Source organism: Neopsephotus bourkii, unplaced genomic scaffold, assembly GCF_033783945.1.
Source record: "Neopsephotus bourkii isolate Nb327-2 ecotype Australia unplaced genomic scaffold, CSIRO-AGI_Nbou_v1 NB_1749, whole genome shotgun sequence".
In the NCBI taxonomy this organism is placed as follows: domain Eukaryota; kingdom Metazoa; phylum Chordata; class Aves; order Psittaciformes; family Psittacidae; genus Neopsephotus; species Neopsephotus bourkii.
Genome location: NW_026902223.1, coordinates 1,590,752 through 1,611,985, shown reverse-complemented (window position 1 = coordinate 1,611,985; position 21,234 = coordinate 1,590,752). Strand labels below are relative to the sequence as shown.

At 47.2% G+C, this 21,234-nt stretch overlaps 2 long non-coding RNA genes across 3 annotated transcripts in view; both read right to left on the bottom strand.

Moving 5' to 3' along the window:
- Positions 1 to 2,975: 2,975 nt before the first annotated feature.
- LOC133225237 (uncharacterized) overlaps positions 2,976 to 21,234 on the bottom strand; it is a 98,788-nt gene continuing 80,529 nt past the window's right edge. The window contains exons 2-5 of one of the 2 annotated variants that reach the window (XR_009729075.1): positions 7,159 to 7,345; positions 5,707 to 5,802; positions 4,812 to 4,928; positions 2,976 to 3,227 (exon numbers count right to left, since the gene is read on the bottom strand). This is a non-coding gene — a long non-coding RNA (uncharacterized LOC133225237). Of the gene's footprint in view, positions 3,228 to 4,811; positions 4,929 to 5,706; positions 7,346 to 21,234 lie in introns of both variants that reach the window. The other variant, XR_009729074.1, reaches the window with a different exon arrangement.
- LOC133225239 (uncharacterized) lies at positions 7,366 to 10,630 on the bottom strand. Its single transcript, XR_009729077.1, has 3 exons — positions 10,130 to 10,630; positions 8,059 to 8,199; positions 7,366 to 7,556 (listed from the first exon to the last, which is right to left on the bottom strand). It is a non-coding gene; the product is annotated as an uncharacterized LOC133225239 (long non-coding RNA).

Genomic DNA, 21,234 nt, shown 5'->3' with positions numbered 1-21,234 from the left:
GAATTTGTCTCTGCAGACGAGAGGAGCAGCTGAATGCTGCTGTCTGTGGTGCAATATTCCCTTTAACCCAGCAGCATATGGGGAGCGAGAGGCGGAGGGCACATCCTCAGCAGCAGAATCTGTGCAACTTCACATTTCTCAGCTATAAACCTTTCAATAGCTGGAAGTAAATCCTTCAGCTTTCTACTAGAGCTCAGCCTCTGCAGCTGCAAATTTATTTGGCAGGCAGAGAATGGGGCCAAAAGAAGTAAATAGGAGGGATGTGAGTGATAGTGCTAGGACATTACGCAAGCTCCCACATGGCTGCAGCAACTCCCAGGCTGCTAATTCCCTGCTGGAGCTCTCCTACCAGAAACTGGAGGTGTCCTTCCCAGGGTGCTGGGAAGGGAGGGGGATGCAGGACAAGGTGTTTCTGGATAGGGGTCTGCAGAGCTCAGCTCCAAGTGTGGTTTTGGGATACAAGGCTGCTCATGTGTGCTGGAGAGGTGCAAACAGAGATGATGCCCTGCTCGGTTTTGTTTATGGTCTCACGTGTATAAGTACTATAAATCTATTTCTGGCTACTGGAGTTGGGCTGGAAATTCATCCATGTATTCACATTTTATAGGTGTGCAGGTAAAAATCAGTGTGGTCTGACAGCCTGGTGATGCGAGTGCTGAGCTGGGGATGAGGTGGATGCCAGTATTCCCACTGATGTTATTCTGGTTGCTATTATTACAGTTCTTATTGCATTAACACTTTGGTCCCCTGTCATAGAGTAAGCGCCCTCAGTACTAACACAGATGTTCAACAGAATTATGAGGACTGGCCCAAAGCATCTACAATCTGACTAATACTTTTTTTCTCCCCCTTATGTATTGATGTTGCTTAATACTTTGGAATCTCGCAGCAGTTCAGCCATGGTAAGATGTTTTTATATCCTTTTTTGTACAGGGACCCTATGGGCTTGGGGGGTGGTGGTGGGTTTTGGTTTGGCTTTGCATTGCTGTTGTAATTTAAAGGGATTTCTTGCCCCCATGTTGTAAAGGGGCTCCGTCAACTCTCAAGCATATTGGCAACGTGTAGTTTTGCTTTCACGTTTGAAAAGGAGACTTCATTTGGTGGGGGTCTTTTCTGCTAATTGTCAGTGCAGCAAAACTAGCTTTGGATCTAGAAATAGCTCTAAGATGCAGTCACGTTTTCAGAAGGAGAGTGGGGGAGTAGGATCTGTATACTGAATGTGGGGGTACTGAGATAGTGCTGGGCTTCAGCACAAGCTTGCGTGGGTCTGCCTTTGTTGGGGATAACATCTAGATCCTAGACTTGAGTTGCTTGCAGGGTCTGTGCCATTGTCATCACCCCGGGAGGCAATGCCTCTAAAAGGGGCCAGTCCCCATAACTGATGGAGTGTGGGGGTCCCTTGGCAGAGCATGACCTGTCCCTCTCCCAGCAGACCCCAGTTACAGCTGGGGCTCAATAACTTACTCTGTGCTGAACGCCTGGCGATGCCACAGCCGTTACTGACGGCTCCATCCTGGGGCCCAGATGAGAACATTCATTTCACACCACAAACTTCTTCTCTCTCCATTCCCCCCCCCCCCCCTTCTTTTATCGAGTTTCAATATAATAAACAAAGGGGAGTTATTATTTCATTGGCAGACTCCAGCTAATGCACAAACTGTTTTCAGTACTGGCACACGGAGGGGCTTTTTTCACCATATACTGGCCAGTCAGACCTGTATCAGTCCTAATGGCCCAGGGAAATGGAAACTCCGATCTTTTACCTTGAAGAATAGCTGCAATTCATCCACTGCTCAGACTCCCCTCCCCTTTAATTTCTTTTATTGCTAGCACAGCAAAATGAATCATCACAGTGGCATCAAAGGAAACGTTTCCACGCTGTTGATGTACAGCAAAGGGACAGTTTCATATAACTTAGTATTTAATCTTCTCAGCCCATGGCACTGTGCTTGGTGTGAACACTTTGGTCCTCATCATAACTTTGGGCAAGTTGCTTCACTTCTCCAGGCTTCTGCTGTCTTTTTAGATGGTCCATTTGGATATAAACTTTTCCATCTGAAAGTCATGAATTTAAGCTTTATTCTTGCCTTGTGCCAAAGCCATTCCCAATAGACAGCATTGAAATTGGTACCTAATTAATTGGGACAGTTAATTAGCAGCCGAGTCCAGCTCCATCACTCTTTCGGTACTTTGGTCTTTTGCTACAGGTGCCCTTCACCATGCTGGCCTCTGGATTACAACAGGCCCTTGACTAGTTACAACTGCATGCCATATTTCATGCATTAGGTAAGCTTATTGTGTAAAGTGTAGCTATTGCTAAGCTAATGGTAGAGCATCAGCAGTAGTTAAAGCTGATAAACACTTTATTTCTATTTCTTTTTCCAAGTTAGCCTTTGAGCATTCCTTTCTGGAGCTGAAAAGATACTGAAGTTGTTAAAGTGAGTCCTTATTAAGAGCATTTTAGGAAAGCAGAGATTTTGCAGGGAACCTCACAGTGTGAGATCCAGAAGTACGTGCCAACTGCCATGGCAATGACTAGTGCATCCCAGCAGCTCACCCATGGGGTGTCAATGGGAGAACACACTTATGGAGGTGAGCTCATGAAGTGCTGCCCCTAATAACCAAGGGAATAAAAGGAAAGTGGCTCAATGCATCGGGGTAACTCCACAAGGCAAATCTACCCAGAAAAAAGCCAAGATTCATTTCTGGCTAAAATTGCTGCATTAACACTAACTGCTGCTTGATTAAGTGATTTTTTCCTGAGCTCATGATGCAAGGCATTGTCAGAGAAAGGGCTTATGCAAGGCTGCAGCAGTCCCTGCTGAACGCATGAGCCATTCAATGATCCAGCCCACCGCACACCCCGTCAGGTCTGTTACCTGCCATCAGCTCCCCCACTGGAAAAACATGCAATTTTCCAAAGGTAAGAGCGTCTTGGGTTACTAGGAACACAAATCATTACGAGTAAAACGGCATTCCCAATTTATTGTATTTGTTTTATTTATAATTTTATTACTTATTCCACATTTTCCATATTTTCCATGTGTTTCACGTCATTCTTGTCCACTCAGACCTTTACATGGAAAGTTGGGCTCTTCTCCACTGCCTAATGTGGTGAAGGCTTTATAAACAGCCTTGATTCATTGTTTGCTCTGCATGCCTCCATACTAAGAGCATGCAGCTGATGTTGTGCCTGGTATAAGTGTCAGTGTTCTCTCACTGGGGAACTAGATGGGATGAGAAGGGAAGAAAGGCAACAATTAGTGTGATAAGCAGGTGAAAATAAAGACCATCAAACTGCTCACCTAGAGTTCTAACAAAGAACAGTTTGAGCCTGTTCTGATTTGGGTTGTGTTTTCTTTCAGGGTTTTAAGTTGTCAAAGACAGAGATTTTTCCATGGGCTGCAGTCAAGGCTGAAGACTGGTCAACATGTCGCACATGCACATTTACCACCAACTGAATGATGATGAAACCCCTCCCCATACTGCTTGGACGCTTCCCTGCTCTATGCTTCTGGAAGGTAATACCATGCATTTGTGTGCCCTGTTAATTCACTATTTCCCCCTCTCCTGACTGCACAGGCTTTTCTTTCATGCTCCCATCTGACCGCAATCTGTGAGCAAACCAGGAGCATTCAGCAATGCTGCTTTTAGCTGCGCTCTCAAGGTTTTGTGGCAGCAGGAACATTAGGTCAATTTGCAAACAGCCTTGGAAAATCTGGTGCAGCATCTCTAATGCTATTGACAGGGCCTGCTTAAACCTGGCATTGCCAGGCTAACAGTTGTCATTCAGCTCTTGAGCACACTTAAACCATCTCATCTATTTTTCATCAGTCTTGCGCCCTTCGTGATAACTCCCTTATCAATTCATGAGAATGTTCATTCTCATTCAGTGCAATCCCATGGGTAACAAGTCTCATATAAACCCAGTTAATCCCTCAGATTGCAAAAGGATGCTCAGTTCCTGCAAAAGAACTCTCCATGGGTTTATTCTACATTCTGTAGTTAAGGTGACTTTTTCCTATCAAGAAACTCATAAAACAACGTCGTATTTGATGGCAGAGGAGAGGGCGAGGAGATTGGATTCAAACATCTGGCGAGGTAATTAGATTCACTAAAAAGTTTATGCTCCAAACTGCCCCTACATAATTGATGGCACTGTGGTGATGTGTCACTTCCACTTAGCAGCGGCCGGCAGCGCCTCTCGCCTCGCTGCACCCTGTGCTAACCTTCCCCGCTGACCTGCTGCGGTCCCCCTATTAAAGCCGCAATTAGGGGGTGACTCTTAATAGCGAGGTCTTGCTGCAGAGTGGGGGAAAACGTTTCTGTAGCTCACATGCAACAATTAAAGATAATTTAAAATGTAAGTAATTGCACTGGGTTTCTGGAAACTACTGTAGAGGTCTTGTCCCAGGCATCTGACAGGCATGGTGGTGTATTTTGACAAGTTTTGTGCAGATTTCCATTAAATACCAACTAGCAGCTCTATTTTCTTTGGAGTCATTGGTCAGGAAATGGAGATTGTGAAAGGTCAGGCCTGGAAGATTTGGGAGGGGATGGAGGTGTTATTCATGTTCTGATCTGTGGGGATCTAGTTCCAACATAAATGCTTCAGTCACTTGATTCTTGCTTTCTAGGTAGTCTTTAAGCAGGAGAAAGGGAAGGACTGATACACAGAGAAGAGCTTCTGGTGAGTTCCTTTCACCTCTCCCTGCCAGGCAAGCTGGGACCCAATAAGCTATCTAGAAACCTGGTGAGTCTGAGTTGAGAGACCTGGCAGACATTAATACCACAGCCACCATTGCACTAACCCTCTTATTGTGCAGAACTAGCTCTGAAACTGCAGCTCCTCCAAGCCTTCTGCAAGGTCAGCGAAGTGTGAACATCACGCCGAACGTACCCAGATACTTTCAGAGGTTCAGCAGTCCCTGAAAAGAGCTTTTTTTATGATGAAAACAGACTGTCGGATGAGTTTGGATTCTGCCACATGGTCCTAGTGATAATAAGCCATCTGTGTGCATCGTGCCGCACGGGACCTTTCCTCTCCCCATTTTGTCTCCATCACTTTCCTTCCACGTCCCCTCTCTCTGCTTTGACCTGCATTTGAGTAATGCCAGCAGTGCACATAGCAGAGTTAAATATGTACTCGGTTACCAACACGCTAACGAACAGCAAGTCCATCTACAGCAGAGGGAAAAGAAGCATGTGAAAATGGGATGATCCATCAAATGGAAAAGGACCCATCAGGAACATAATCACCTTCTGCTACACTTGACTGATTGATTGCTGCATTTGACTGGCTCCTCTCCCAGTTAGTGGGACTTTTGCTCCTAAACTGTTTGGGGTAGGGTTTTAAAAGATGTTTGGTACTGTGTGTATATGATTATGATAATGATAATGTATGTATAATAATATATAGTACATATAACTCAGGATTCTGTGATAAGGTATATAATATATAGGATTTATATAATATTTGAAAGCTGCACTTTTATTTCCTTTTCCATTGCTGGAATTATAAATAATCAAAAGCTAGACCTTATACCTCTGTATTATAGATACATTCAGCTTGTGCCACTTACGATTAATGCTAACTAAGTGTGTTTGTAAGCAGTTGCAGGATCACATTATCTGAAAGCTTTTCCTTTTGTGTAACTTTATATAAGATAAAATAGGAAATAAAAGCTATTTCTGGGACAGACCCACCCTCATTATTGCTTTCAAGTGGCTGTCTTTCTGTCTGCAGTATTTCAGATGCATTGGTAATACCATGGCAGCTCACCACAAAAAGACATTGAGGGACTTCATAAAAACCAGAAAATGAAATTAAGTATGTATAAGAAAACTAAATAGTTAAAAAAAGAGGCAAATTCAGTGAAACACACACTTAAAGTGCACGACCACAGAGAAAATGCATCAAACTTTCATTTTTCCTCCTTTCTAAACCAAAATGATCCCAAATACGAATATCCCTGAGCCCCTGCTCTCTACATTTACCCCAGTGTGGTGTTTTTAATGAGGAACTCAAAGAGATTACCCTTGAAATGAGAAGAGAGCTGTGGTTCTTTAGTTCATCATGACCCAAGCATCCCTTCTGCGATGCCTGGATCCTTACGGATGAACCAGAAGGACCAGAAATGGCGTTGGCCTTGGTTTTTGTAACCCAGAATTGCTTTTTTTCTCTTTCTTTCTACTCAAAAGGTCCCCGATGTGCTCAGACACAACACGGCACACAGGGCAGTGACCCAGACGGGGGGAAGAGGGTCTGCGCCCTCCGCAGAGCCGCGGCTGAGTGCGCCTGACAAATGCCACCGCGTGGCACCGAGCAGAGACAGGCGCTGCAAAAAGCATTCCTGGGGCCATTTCCTGGTGCCTCTCCAAGCTGACAGAGAGAGGAGGTTTATATTAACATCACATGGCTGTCTTCGGCTGCGTTTGTTAGCACAGCCCGTTTGGGGAGCTTGCCATGTTGGCTGCATGGGGAACAGGATGGGGGGAGAAAAAGGCAACTGAAACATGTATTGGGTTTTAACACCCGCATCTACCTTGGTAACGCTATCAGAGCCAGGCTCCTCTGCCCCCATCCAGGCAAAGCCTTTGTAGAACACTTGGAGGGCAGCTTTTAAAACACATAACACATAGGAAACTAACACAGTGTAGAGACTTGGCAATGAGGCTGCCTCAAGGAGCCAAGTTGGGCATGGAAAAAAAAATTAAGACAACAAAAGGTCATTGCTAGCCAAGTTTTAAGTGAGTATACAATACATACCTTTTTTTTCCCCTCCTTTCTGCCTTAGTTATTGGCCAACTTGGCTAAGAGCTTATGGAAAACACTGACGTGGAATTATAATTGGGGTTGGTGTTTTTTCTCTTTTTGACCAAGCAAAAGTTCTTATAGGCAATAATTTAATTATGGCAAAAGACTAACACAGACACGGGGTTTAGGGATGTATCATCAAAAAAAACCCTCTTTTCTACACCATACTTTAAACTAAGGCTACTCCACGGGCACCAGTGATCTAATCCTACTGCTATTTATGATTTTTTGGGATTATTTATTATAAAGTATGTCATAAAGTGGAAAATCACCGGTGCCAATCACATTTCCAAGCAGGCTCATTTAGAACCCAGTGCCGTAAGTCAATTAGGATAATAAACCTGCTGGAGGGAGGAGGGGAAACCTTCTTGGGATCAGCATTTTCACCCTGCTCCTGGTGTGCTGTAAGGCAGGGATCAAACAGGAGATGCTGAACAAGTGGCTTCAATGCCACCCTTCCACTCGCCATCCGGGTGGCAGCTGTCCTCTGGATGGCTTCATCCTGCTGCGCCCCGCTCCCGCAGCCTCCTTCCTTGCCCCCAGGATGGCTGATGAAGAGCAAGCTCCTTGCTGACGTGGGTTGCTCTGTTTCGTACCTACGTGGCCTTGGGTTTTAGTTCAGCCTTTTTAGAAGGGCAGAGTTAAAAAAATCAATTAAAAGGAAATACAGGATTTTGTCCCCTCTTAGAGCTGAACTGGAGGCATCCTCCTCCCCTTCTGAAGGCTGTGGTTTTCCTGTCTAGAAGATCAGAGATCTAACGAGACGTATGACTGAGAAACATAGAATCATAGAATAGTTAGGGTTCGAAAGGACCTTAAGATCATCGAGTTCCAACCCCCCTGCCATAGGCAGGGACACCTCACACTAAACCATATTACCCAAGGCCTCATCCAGCCTGGCCTTGAACACTGCCAGGGATGGAGCATTCACAACCTCCCTGGGCAACCCATTCCAGTGCCTCACCATCCTATCAGGAAAGAATTTCCTCCTTATATCCAATCTAAACTTCCCCTGTTTAAGTTTTAACCCATTACCCCTTGTCCTACCACTACAGTCCCTAATGAAGAGTCCATCCCCAGCATCCCTATATCCCCCCTTCAGATACTGGAAGGCTGCTATGAGGTCTCCACGCAGCCTTCTCTTCTCCAGGCTGAACAGCCCCAACTTTCTCAGCCTGTCTTCATAATCCAACATGGATAATTCCAACTTGCATCTGCCCAGGCCCGGACCAGACACTTACCTGGGATAGATAGCTGCATAAAGACCTCATAGACAGCAGCCTCTGTGCGCTGAAGTACCCTGATGATGCTGGGATATTTTGATGCTAGGACACACACTCTGGATGCACGATGCTGAAGCACACGTTGGAGAGGTTGGCCTCCTACATGAGAGAGAAAAGGAGTCAGGAAGGTGTACAAAGGAAAAGAGAAAGATCTGAAGCTGGAAAGCAAAAGGATAAGCCTGAGATTAATAGGAAGCTTATAAACTGCAGGTATAGGCTGTGTTTAAATGAGAACAGTTTCCTCTTTGCCACTTGTCTATTAAAGAAGGCAATTATTTTTCAAATAGGCCTGATCTTACATTCTCATATTCTCTTGGAAATGTCCTGCCAAGTAGGATGACTTTGTTGTCTTTAAATAAGCGGAGATTTCACATTTACCTCTTTGCCATTTTTTTGGGTGTCTTCTCACAAAAATAAGAATCTAAATTTAATAAAAAATAAATATCCATTCCTATTTATGCTACGGGAAAAGGGGAGGAAGCTGCAGCAATGGAAGAAGCAAAATGCCTTCACTTTGAAGAGGTTGATTTTTTAACACAACACATTCATGGCCAAATTACCTGTGTAAAAAGGTCCCCCCAGTAATATTTCATAGCAGAGCACAGGTCACCTCCAAGCCTGTGTTGGTTGCAAGAGGTAAGCAGTGAGCAAACGGGCATGGGTTGCAAGTGGGTGGCATGGCCAGGGTAGCTGTCACACTGCTATGTGCAAACCCATGTATCTGCAGCCCATGACCTTGGCCAGCCCTCTGGGCAGGCTTCAGTGCAAGCTGGGGGGGGTCACAGCCCAACAAGCCTTGTCAAGCCCCACATGTGTAAGGTGGGTGTGCTGATCCCTAATTATACCCCTTGGGAAAGACTTACGTGACCTAACGTAGCTAGCACATAAGTCCATGCCACACATTTCAGATGGCATTTGCTGGCTGGCATGACTGGATCTGCACTGCAGGAGAGTAAACATGGTGAGTAACGCCAGTCACATTGGATGCAGCATGTAATAACTTGACTTGTGACACAGGCACCAAAGAGCCTGGCTAAGGAGTTGTCTCTGGTGATGTACTTACTGATGCTTCATCTTCGTGAGATCGTATGGAGAAACAGCTACAGGGAGACTATCATCCACAGTGGTTCAAGAGCACTCTCCTTAAAAAGAATCAATGGGAAGAAGGGATTGTTAGGGAGTCACATCTGCTCTGCTCCTGCCTGATTGCAGCACATTTTTTGGCAAGGAAACTCCTTTATTCAGGATTTGTGCAGTGCCTTTTGCACCCTTCTTTTTTGCTCACCTGTTAATCACGCTCCAGCACAGATACCAAGAACTTCAACCACCCACAATGCATGTGCATCAATATACTCTCATCACTAAGGAATCTAGCCAGTGCTACATAGGAAAGCAGGAACAGGACGTGGCAGGCTCTCCTCAGTGACAGGACTGTGTATTCCTGCACTGGTGTCTGCAGAAATGCCATAAAATGCAATTAAAAGAACAGTCCATGCAGAAATTGCAAAGAGAGGAATATGCCTTTTGCTTGCAACCCCTGAACTCACCCCACTGTTGTATCAGCAGTTCTGCTCTTGGTCTTTCTTCCTCAGTCTAGCCCAGACACAACCTGCTCACTCATCCTGCAGGTTGATGGGATGCAGAGTCTCATCCAAGCACAGGACCCTCAGAGCATCAGCAGGACATCCCGCCTGGCCAAAGCATCTGGAAGCTTCTGGCTTTTGCAAGTCATTGTCGTCATCTTAAGCAACATCAGAAGGAAATTGCTTTAGAGCACTGGCATTACTGTTAGAAAGTGTTTGTTGACAGTGCAATGACTGTGCCATTCTCATGAACCTCAGGCAGGGTTAGATTTAAATTCAAGCTCACCTGCTTTACTACACATAAGTTGGCCAACTGAGCTGAAAAATGGTCTCAGCATCACCAGGAGCTAGGAGTTGCTTAAAAGTTACTACACAGCTTTGCACACAGATTAATAAAGATGGACCTAGTTTAGCTGGGGGCAAAATGCAGTTAAACATCTACATACCAGTGTAATTACAAAGAGGTTGGTGATTAAACACCATTACTGGTCTGGACCTAAACTTGACAATAGATTGCCAATAGATACACACACTTTTGCCAATGAGTTACACAATCCTGCACTCCTGCAGCTCCCAAGGACCTGCATATTTCCTGCTCACATGGCCTGATGGAATCACCAGGAGGGTGCTCATTTATTCCAGCCAGTGAAAGCAGCACAGACTGGAAGTTTCCCATGCAGGAATGAGACTGATCCATGCGTCATCCTCCACATATGTCACTGCAAGACGCATCCCTAAATATAGTACTTGGAAATGAACTTGCTAGCAGACTTGACAGCTTTTACTAAAATCAGGTGTGCATTAGGAACATGCTAATTGCTGGGGCATTTTTTCCCAGTTTTTCCTCCTTGACAGCTCACAAGATGCTAAGTCTCTACCTTCTCCACCCCAGAGATGAGCTTAAATTCAGTGTAAGGAAAGAAGATAAAGTGAGAAGTTCCCTTTTCCTTCTCAACGAATCCCACCACCAGTGATTTCGTCCCAGTCCCCAAGCAGATGGCATCAAGATACATGTTGAACCTGAAGTCTGGATGAAGGAAAGAGGGACAGACAAATGTCATTATCATAAGGACAGTTAGCTCTCCCATCCTTTTCCAGTTGGAGGCTGTCCCATGCTGGTGAAAGGCAGGGGTGGTGGCCTTCTCAGGCCACCAAGCTCATAGAGGGCACTTAAAAAGCAATGAGAACATCCCCATGTCCTGCTGGAGAGAGGTCCCCAGTGCAGGCAGAGATGAGGTGGACATCACTGGGCTGCCCTCCAAGGGTGTTTCCTTGCAGGCAGCTCCATCACTCCAGGCTGCTGACTCACCCTGACAGCTCAGGATGCTCAGCCTCATCCTCCTCTTAGCCAAAAGCTATTTCTGTCTCCCAAACAACCACAGGAGCAGCTCTGGGAGGCAGAATAAGAAACTGCTGCAAACAGAAGGTGATCATCAGCCCCATCTCATGGGGCTTAAACCAAACCTTGTCCAAACTCTATGGACAAACAGTGATGCTCTAGCCACAGGATGACACGCTCAGAAAGGCTGGCTGAGATCCTGATGTAGCTGAGAGCAACCTGAGGCCTGGCCAGCCCAAGCAGGGTATTTGGTTGTTGCTGTTTGAGAATGATGTTCATTAAGACCTGGAGTCAGGCACAGCTCCCCTCTCCTCATCAGTGCTCTTCTGGAGTGGCTGATACTGAAAGGAGATGGGGGGGAAAGAAACCATGGAAAATACAGCTTATTTGGCACTGCTGATTAAAACCAGTTTGAGTTTGATTGTGAAAGGCTCAAGGTTGATTCAGATCTGGTCTCTTCCATCCACATGAGGTTTGTTTTAAGGAGCGTGGAGTTATATGAATCTATTAATGATTTTCTCCTTATAACAATGCCTGGGTTTTCATAGGGCACTTCCCAGCCACGTGTCTGGAAACGCATGGCAAATGGGCAGTTAGTGTCAGCCCTGGTCTGGAGATGGAGAAACTGCAGCAGAGTCTGAGCAAGACAATTCCTAAACAGCAGTGCCAAACCCCTTCGTCTTGGAAACACTGGAGCCTTCAGGGAGGCCACTGCAACCACTGACATCCCACAGCCAGCACTGTGGGAACCCGCTCCATCAAAGCCCTCATGGTCACAGGTTTAGAGGCTCCTGTCCTTTTATACAGCACCTTGTTTCTTTTCTCCCTCTGTGTTTTAATGGGAAAAGCTGGGAAGGTTAAAGCTGAGAGGAGACAAACAGCGATAATCTTATTTGAAGCAAGTCTCTAAGTCTTTACTTGGGCTGTGGGGGAGTCAAGAGAAAATATATGTTAGGGTATATTAAATTATTAGCATTATATGTTGGGGTATATTAAGTTATTAATACTATGCCTAGGTTGATATTAATCAGATTCCAGAGACATATAATAACCACGTGCTGCCTCCTCAAATATACATGTGTGGAGGCATGCATTTAACAAGCAGACTCACACAGGGAAGACCATAGCCTGCAGGGAAACAGGGTCCTCAGGCTGGACACGCTGCATTCTGGGATGCCTGGCCTTGTATGGAGAAGTAACGGAGGTGTGGGTAATGGCAGACTGGTAGGGGACAGGGCAATGGGGTGAGACTGGAGCCAGCCAGGGACCCAACGCTGTATTTCACTTCCCTGCTGATCCCCAGAAACCTGCCTATAGATCACCCTGCAGGAGCAACACGTGGATCTCATTCTGTAATGCCAGGCCTGGCTGCGCCCTTATCCACATCAATCCCACAGCCCTGACAGCAGCCTTTTCATCATTTAACTGGGGTTTGTGGGGAAGAGGGAGAGGAGGGAGCGGAGGCTTGGAGGGAGAGATGGGCTCAGCAGCAGGCACAGCTCCTCTCTCCTCGTGGCCTTTATCCGCCTTAATAATCCTCCCTCTGTTTCATGTATCAGCTGATAACATGTGGGTCCTATTTCCCCCACCCTCCCCACATCTGCATGAGATGGCAGATGGAGCTGTCCCATCATCTGAGGCATGTTAGCAACTGCTCTTGATTAAGAAAGAAAAAGCCCTCTCGCTGTAATGACTGCAAGGCTCGGATGGGCTTCCCATGCCATCACCAAATGCCCATTGTGGCTTCAGCTTCAGGCCCTGCAGCACGAAGCCTTGGAGCTTACCCTTTCCTCCCTTCAGTTTCTCACCTGGGGCTCACTAGCACAGAGAAAACCCTTCCTTTTAATTATTCTCCCAGCTTATTTGATCTAATTAAATACATATGACTAGTGCTAAATAATGTCAGTGCAATTAGGAATAAATCCATGTCTTTTGGGGTAGATTTTGAGAGAGGGACAGTCTATCATCCAAAGTATTTTTGCATGGAAAACCTGGGCTTTTGTTTAAAAGAATAGAAACTAAACCCAGAAAGTCTTCAATCTGAAAATCAGGAGGGAAAATGAAGCAAAACAATCTCCCACTTTTTGGGGTGGGAATTAACAGAAGTTATTTGGGGTGTGAGGGTGGGATGCAGCAGGAAGAAAACACTGAACAAGTGAAGTAACAGAGACAGTGTCCGTCACACTGGGGACATTTTCACCATCAGATATTTCTGCCTGATTCCTGCAATATGAAAACATAAGAAGCCTGAAACAGACCCAGAAGAAGTTTCCCATTTCTTCAGACTTCCTGCCTTACCTGTTGCCACTGTTGTCCTCCAGGTTCCCGACAAAGGCAAGTGTTGAAACCGCATCATTTGGAAACAGCTGGAAAGATGGGGAGGGGAACATGAACAAGAGAACAAGAGGACTCGCATCTCCTGAGACCTGGTCCAGCAATTCCAAGAGCTTCCAGCACTTCTGCCTGGCTCAGTTGCTGTGAGTCCTGCAAGTTTCTCCTTCCTGAAAAAAACCAGATAAGGACAACTCAGTGCAGGGCTCAGGACCGGGTCTGTCCTGGAATCACCCCCCCAGCACCACCAGTACCATTTTCCTTCATTTCACTTCATTTATCTACCAATTCACTTTGGTGGATGATGGCCCAGATCTCCAGCCTTCCCCTTGCATTGCCACCCATCGAGCGCACATCCACAGGTTTTCTGTGGTTGAAGCTGCTTTGCCACCCTCCCAGCTCTGGATTGGGATCAAGGGGAGGGTGATGCCAACCAGCCCCATGCCAGGGCCCTGGGGTAGGTGTCTGTGCCCCATAGCAGCCCTCGCTAAACCCTTCACCAGGCTGGGAAATCTCCATTAATCCCATTAGAAAGCAGGTCCTGCTCTTTGAAGCTGCCACAAAGCAGAGCTTGTGAGAAGTGAAGAGTGAAGAAAAACTGAGAAGACAAATACAGAAGAAAAGATACTGATGGGGGAGGAGATGGTGAATGGCAAGAAGGGAGTTAATGAGAGCCAGAAACGCAAGTTGGAGAAATGTTGATTTTAGTTCGCATTAATTGCAGGAAAGAGCCTATAAAGTGTGGTAAAACATTATTAAGTACCACTCTGCAATGCCAGCTTTGTGCCAGGCATCCCTTGACGCAGGTGTATTATTCCTAGTTCCCCAGGTATAAATAAATAATTCCTTTTCCACATCTTTTTTTTTATGGTGGCATTTCATTATTTTTTATTGCCATATTGTTACGGCTCCAACTGCTCCAGAACACATTTGGAGATCATCCAGGGAGGGAACACGTGTGCACACGTGTGTGCGGATGTGTACATGGGTTGGCACACGTGAGCTGGGTGCACGGTGAGGTGTTTTGGATCACGGCATCCCAGGGGAGCATGCAGAGCCTGATCCCTGCACCCACGGGTCAAAACAAGGCCTTACCTGTGATCCAAGCTCTGACAACGATGTTCAGATGAATATAGGAAGGAAAATGATAGCCATGTTTATGGGCATCACATGAGGGAACCACTCTGCAAATCCAGAGGGAACAGCTGTAACAAAGAGGTCATGAGCTTTAAGATCCCTCCCAACCCAAACCATTCTATGATTCCTGAGAGAGGGATTGCCCTGGGATGGGATGTTTTGGAGGGTACCACACTGGTATCATTGTCATCCCATTTATCTTGATGTCAGGGACACAGAGCTGGGGTTTTCCTAAGATATCCCATCCATCCATGACTCCTGCTTGCATGTACTGAGATTAGAAAAGAGAACCTGTATTCTACTCCACTTTTAACTCTCTGCTCATGATCTGCCCATATGCTCTTCCCAGCATCATTTCACACAGGCTCCGGTACTGGCTCTGTTAAGAACGAGGGCAGATCACATTCTTCCTGAGCAATGTTTATATCAGCTTTTTGGGGCTTGTTTTATCAAGTCTCTCACTTCTCAGAAGGAGACTCAGCAGGGAGATAAATGCTGGATGTGATTCCTCTTGCTTCAGATGAGGCCACCAAAGACGCTGGGGGAAGCAATGATTCCCTGGTAATGCCTCAGTCCAAGCTCTGACCTGGAACCGTGGGCTCTGCAAATACGCATAAATCTTCAGCTCACATCCAAATCACTGCAAGGTTCAGTGAACACAGCCAAACTGCCAGGGAATCGAACCTAAGCTTTAATCCAGCTCTGGCACGATTTATGACCTCAGGTGGAACCCATGCAACGCGATGGTCTCAGCCCCACAGCAGAGGATGCTCGCCTGCCCCAGCCCCACTGTGGTTGCATTTGATGCTGAAGAAGCAGAGGTGGAATTAACCAGCACAAACACATCCAAACCCTGTTCATCTTGTGTTGGGTGGAAGTAGCTGGCACACCAATCAAACCAGGGTCCTGCTCCAGTCAGAGACAGGAAATGAAACAAATCAAAGAATAATAAGGGCAAGCAAGCAACAAAGTTGTCTTTTCTGACTGAAAAGCAGTGATTCACTACCTTCCCCCCTTGTCAACAGCGTGTCCCTAAATGCAGAATCCCTCAATAGTGCTATCATATTACAGGAGGTTTATCATGGCTTTTTAATACTTATTTCCCTATCAAAATATTATCACAGATAGTAGGGGACACCATTATTTTTTCCTACCCAAAAAACAAGAGGAAAGAGAGAGGGCTTCAGTCTCAGTGACCCAGTTTTCCAGGGAAGCACAGGTGTCACATCAGCAGGGAAAGATGCTCCTGTTGTTCTACGCTGGCAAAGCTCCCCCTGGCCACAAGCAGGAATGATTCTCTCTACAGAGCATTAACAAGAGCATTTCCTCTCCTTTCTCTGACCCTCGTTATCTATCTACATAGTGGCTTGGAAAAACTGATGATGATAATAATCAGCATAAGAGCCCTATGACATGACCAAGGAGAGATGACCAGTCTAGGTATCAATACCACGCATCACTGGTAACCTCCACATAACCATTCGCATTCAGCCCTTGAATTTAAGCTTATCTGAGGAACGGGTGGATGGGGAGGGGATGGATGGGCAAGGAGGGGATTTCTGCACCATTACCATACGGAAAGGCAGGCACCACGAGCCTGCAGTTTACAGCCCATGCTGACGTGGGCTCACGGCTGCAACATCTGTATCCCATCCCAGTGCCAAGTTCGGCTTTCTTCCAACACTCAGCATCCCCCCACACGTGCATGTAAATCCCCAAAGGGAAACGCTGCAAGAGCCACAGACAGCCCTGAACTAACAAGCCACAGCACAGAGCATTTACAACACCCCGCAGGCTTTTGGGTCACAAGGCAAGGAGAAATGGGTCAGTGGCTCCAGGGGGCTGAGGAAGGTGACACTGTGTGTGCAACAGCCCCCAGGCCAGGCTCAGCTGGTGGGAAGGGCATGGACCATGTCAAGACAGAGATGCCCAGAGCAATCGGGGTGCCAGGGAATGGATTTCTGCCTCCAGCATCCTCACCAGCATCCTCACTGGTGATACAGCCCCGCCTGCCTCCAGAGGGTTAGGCTAGCTGGAGATGCTCAGGGAAACACCGCTGATGCTGAATGGGTTTAATTCACTGCAGAAGTAAGAAATGAAATCACTTTATCTCTATACCACATCAGTTTCTTCAGGCAGATGAAACCTAAAGCACTCTCCTGCTTTTTTTATAGCTATTTCGCATCCCTGAGGCAGCAATTCAGACATGGACATAGGTGTCACAAAAAAGCTGCCTGGCCCTAGCTCTCCCTGTTAAAGCCTAACAGGGCTGTCCTACTCTGATCAAGCCTTCTTATTTGGGGTGGATGTTGGTAAAAACATAATCCCGAGTGCTCATTCTCTCCCTCTATTTCAGTGCAAAACTGAGAGACTCCCAACACTTCTCATAGGAAAAAGCACTGCACTGGAAGGGGCTCTGCAGGACCTCCCTTGTGAATAAAATGAGGTTGGTGACAACGTTTTTGCCCCCCTTTTTTAACTTTCAAGTGAAAGAGCGAGCGTGACAAGGAACCAGGAGCCCGTGTGCCATGGAATATTCCTGCACGACTTGGGGCTGTGGTTTATTTTACCAGTGGTGACTAGTTCAAGCCACATTCAGTCAATAAATATGAGATATGAGGTCACCCCGCCATTTAGCTGTTACCCTGTCTACATATTTCACAGCTGGGTAGTAACCTTTTAACTAGCGTCTACCTCGGTGGGGAGTCTCCATAAAAAAAGAGCCAGGATCCATTGGTCGTGGTGGGGGATCAAGGCATAGGAGCACCACGGAGATTTCTGAGCAGGGGAGTGGGAGAAAGGGAATGCTCAGGGCTTCACTTTTTGCTTTCCTTCCATGTTTTCCAGTGACACAGCACCCAACTGAGGCACAGGAGCCTCTGAGCTGGCCCAGCACATCCCAAATGTTGAGATTTACATTGATTTCCCCCATCTTTCATATAGAAATGCACCAAAAGACACATTTCCTTCCATTTCCAGCTTTACAGAACAAGCCTATCCGAGTCAAACATCTCCAAGGGGTTACTTTCTCCTTTTATCCGCGTCTTTTAGGATTTAACAGAAATTCAACTTCATTTTTTCCAGCTCCGTAGCTTCTCCTTCCTACCTTTGCTTTGCTTTGGGATAAGGAGGATGCTTCCCTGTTTTCTGAGCTGGTAACTCAGGGCTAAGTCTGGTTTAAGATGGAGCATCCCTCAGTCCAACATTAAACCTTCACACTAGTACATGACTTATTGTGATGGCCCCAAGTATAACTGAGAATACAAACTGCATCCCCAGCCCTGACTGTGAACCTCCAAAGTGTCAAAGTGGATCTTATGGTGTTGTTCCCACCTTCTGCCCACCCTGCTCCATCACTGGCATGGTCCTGCCGAGGGCTCAGCCCCAGAGATGGTGGCAGCAATCCACAGGAAAGCAGTGAGCACGAGAAGGGACCCTGGCCAAGTCTCCTGGCCTGGCTCCAGGAGGGCGTTTGGGTATCTAACAGAAACTGAATGTGTGAGTGGATACGGCAAGAAGCTGGCAGGGAGGAGAAAGCCAACCCAGGAGTGAAAGAGGCCATGAGGGGAGGCCAGTGATGGACCAGACCACGGGGCTCTATTGCCTCATTGCTTCACACCAGCTCTGCCCATCGCAGTGGTGTATGTGCGCTGGAGATGGACGGAGACCCAGGACTGCAGCTGGCCTCATCCTTCCCTGCACCAGCAACGCAACCACCAGCAGCAAGCCCAGGGGAGGGAGGGAATGCGCCTGCCCAGCGGAGCAAGGTGCTAGCGAGTCCCTTCCAAGCATTGCACACAGTCTCCAAGAGCAGAGCCAGGAAAGCCGCAGCTCGGCGCTGCTGGCAGGGCCATGGCGACGGCTGGGGTGAGCGCCCGGCTCCTGCCCTCTGGCACACCGGGAATCCCAACCTGGCTTCTCCCTCCCCAGCGCCACGGCCACGGCTCGACACCAGCAGACACGGCTCCGGCGCCGGGAGAGGAGCCGGCAACTCCCAGCTCAGCTGAAGCCTCCAAAATCAGGACCTCTTCTGTCAGCCACTTTATAGGGCTATGAAACCACAAGTTCCTGTCAGACCTTGGCTGGCATCAGCCTCGGCCACCTCCGTCATCACCACCTCCCCGGCTCCCTGCTCCTTCCATCTCCATCACCGCCACCTGAGGACCACCACCATCAGATGGACAAGGGGACATGGCAAAACAGACTCCCAGCAATGCCACCATGGACATGCGCAAGCAAAACAATCGTGAGTGAAGCAACAAAATGCCCCTTTATTTAAACCTCCCTATCCTCATGATGCTCAATGGCACAACCAAACCCTGCACCACCAGCGTGGGGCTGGGCATGCACCCACCCAACCCTCTCCATCACCCAGCCCCTCGCAGCAGGTTGGGACCAAGCAGTCCTGCCCCACACTATTATCAGACACCCCTAATAACGTGTACACTTGTAATGGTGGGCCCAGCGACAAGAATAACATGAAATAACACTGCACCCACCCACTGAGAACACCAAGTGTGTCACACTCCTCTGTGTCATGTGGTTAAAAATATCCCTCCTGACGGCCCTTTCCCCCCCTCCTTTTCATATTTATTTCTGTTTTCTGGATGCTAACTTGGCCAGGTGGAAAAAGCTTGCACCAGAGCGGAGCAGAGCTGGTGACGGGCGTCTGCTTGGGTTACGTTAAATGGGAGGAAAGGGGAAAAGAAGAAAAGTTTGCAATTACATGGTCTTTGCCCAGAGGTGTGGCCGTTGGCACAGGGAGAGCTTCCAGCCTAAACCACACAGGCAGATGCTATGGGAGCTGGCTTCCCTGGCCAGTGGAAATACCCAAACGGGGGCAGCCTGCAGCTGAGATTTTATGGGAGCGCAGGGATTAGAAGCTAATTGAAAGGCTGAGGTCCTCCTCATTTGGTCCTCCTGAGGGCTTCCACACTGTTATTGTGCTGTTTTGTTGCTTTGCACAAAGGTGCATAAGATATGGGCAGCCCTGGGTGACAGCACCCAGGTCCCATCTGGATCCCAGTGCAGTGGGGCTGGTGGCTGCAGCCGGTCCCCATCAGAGGGTAAAGCTGCACTAGCCTCAACTAACCAAACCCAGCAGCACCCCGAGGTCCATGCCCTGCAGAAACACTTCTCCAACCCTTGCCCTGGCTGCAGTGATTTTTTCTCCCCAAAAGGTAAGCACTGAGGTTGTACTGAAATCATCAACAGACATAGTGAGCTTGCACTCGAAAGCATCCACAAGTGAAAGCCTCTGGGAGCAAGGCATGTTTGGAGAACAGCCAGAAGCAAACAAGTCAAATAATGGGTCACATCGCACACATAAGGGGAATTTTGCCAACGGAGAGTCAGGGCTTTAAGGCAAAGGCTGAAGGAATCGGCAGGCTGGGAAACAATGGAAGTGCAGGAAAGGGGAAAAAACAGCTTTTTTGGTAAAATAAAGGTTGAATCCCTCTCTGTTACCCTTGTCTGGCCCACCAGCTTTGCCAAAATGACTTTAAATCAAACTAAGGACAGCTGCATTTGTACCAGGTACATCTTTATGCTGAAGACAGGATGAGTGGGAGCAGCACAAGCAATGAGGTGGGTGCAGCTTGGGGAGGCTTCACTTCCCTTCCCTTGAAATTCCTGATGTCCCTCTGGGGCAAATTCTTCCTTCCTAAACCACCATAGAATGCCTTGTGTTTCTAGATGTATTTAAGTACGATGATCTTAAGGTCCTTTCCAACCCTAACTATTCTATGATTCTAAGTACCTTTTATAAACCTTCCCAGAATTAGTCATCCATATTTCGTCTTTTCCTTTTGCATGGGCTTCCAGATGCCCAGAAATTTTGGACTCTCCTCCTTCCCAACCTCATGCTTCAAGACCTTTGGTCTTCACCCCATCACACAATCATTCCTGCAATCATCCATCTCCCAGGTACAAGAATGTGCCTTCTACTGCTGATGCTGTTGAAGCCCATCACAAGAAAACATAATTGAAATTAATGGCTGAAACAGTCCCAGCTTTAAGTATCCCACTATTCTATGCCTTGTTTCGAGGTTTGAGTGGTGTTTTTTAGATCAGATAAAAGCCCAGCCACACAACCACCATCTAGAGGTACTCCGGTGATGCTGAAGTACTCACAACACTACATGGGAGGTGCAAAGGGGCCATAGCTGCACTCCCCATGGAAACCTGCTGGCCCAAAACTCACCCTTGAACCTTCCAGAGCTGAGGCCCAGCTCCACCAGGACACTTAAATACACAGAGTCAGCACGACTCTGTCTTGGCCAACGAGGCGTTAAAGCATCAAGAGCCGGACAGCGCTGTTTCCATCATCACTTCAGCCTAATTTAATCATACAGAAAAATGGGTTTTGAGCTATTTTTGATTCTTTTTCCAGGATGGGAAAAGGGTGAGAACAATGCAATAGGAAGCTCTGAGCTTAAAACCTCTCTGCTTAATTTTTTTTCCCCTTCTTGCTTTCTTCCACAACAGCAGGCTGAGACACCAAATAACTGCTGGCCTAACACACGCCTGCTGCAGGCTCGGAAACAAAGCAATTGAGTGGTGCCTACAATTGCCACGTTGTGGCTTTGGAGAAGGCTCAGCTGCCGAGCTAATTTGGTGCAGTTTCCTGTTTTTCTATAGCAGATAGAAGGAGAGAAGGGAGATGCAGCCAATCTGAGCTTGCAGCTCCCGCGTTCTGGGCTGCACTCAGTGCAGCGCGCTCAGAGCCCAGCTCAAGGCTATGGT